The following is a 232-nucleotide window of genomic DNA, read 5'->3' as shown; positions in this document are numbered from 1 at the left end:
CAGGTTTTTCAGAGATTTGAACACATTTACCTCAAGATGATGAGACTCGAACACTGTAGCTATGAGAGAGGGAGACTATAAACTAAAATATACATTGTTTTGGTAGTGACGTGAAAAACGCGGGACACTTTTTTGTACATTTTTTAACAGATATTAAATAAAAAAAATAAATTTTTTAAAAAAGAAAAATCAATTTTATAAGAAGTGTAGGGGTTAGGGCAACTCCCAATTA

General features: G+C 30.6%; 1 protein-coding gene across 1 annotated transcript in view; it reads left to right on the top strand.

The window, feature by feature from the left end:
- The window catches only part of LOC122342646 (protein kinase C delta type-like), a 20,911-nt gene that overhangs the window by 19,376 nt on the left and 1,303 nt on the right, over positions 1 to 232 (top strand). The window lies entirely within an intron of this gene.

Source organism: Puntigrus tetrazona, chromosome 4 (genome assembly GCF_018831695.1).
Source record: "Puntigrus tetrazona isolate hp1 chromosome 4, ASM1883169v1, whole genome shotgun sequence".
NCBI classification, from domain to species: domain Eukaryota; kingdom Metazoa; phylum Chordata; class Actinopteri; order Cypriniformes; family Cyprinidae; genus Puntigrus; species Puntigrus tetrazona.
This window is presented reverse-complemented; position numbering and strand designations above follow the sequence as displayed.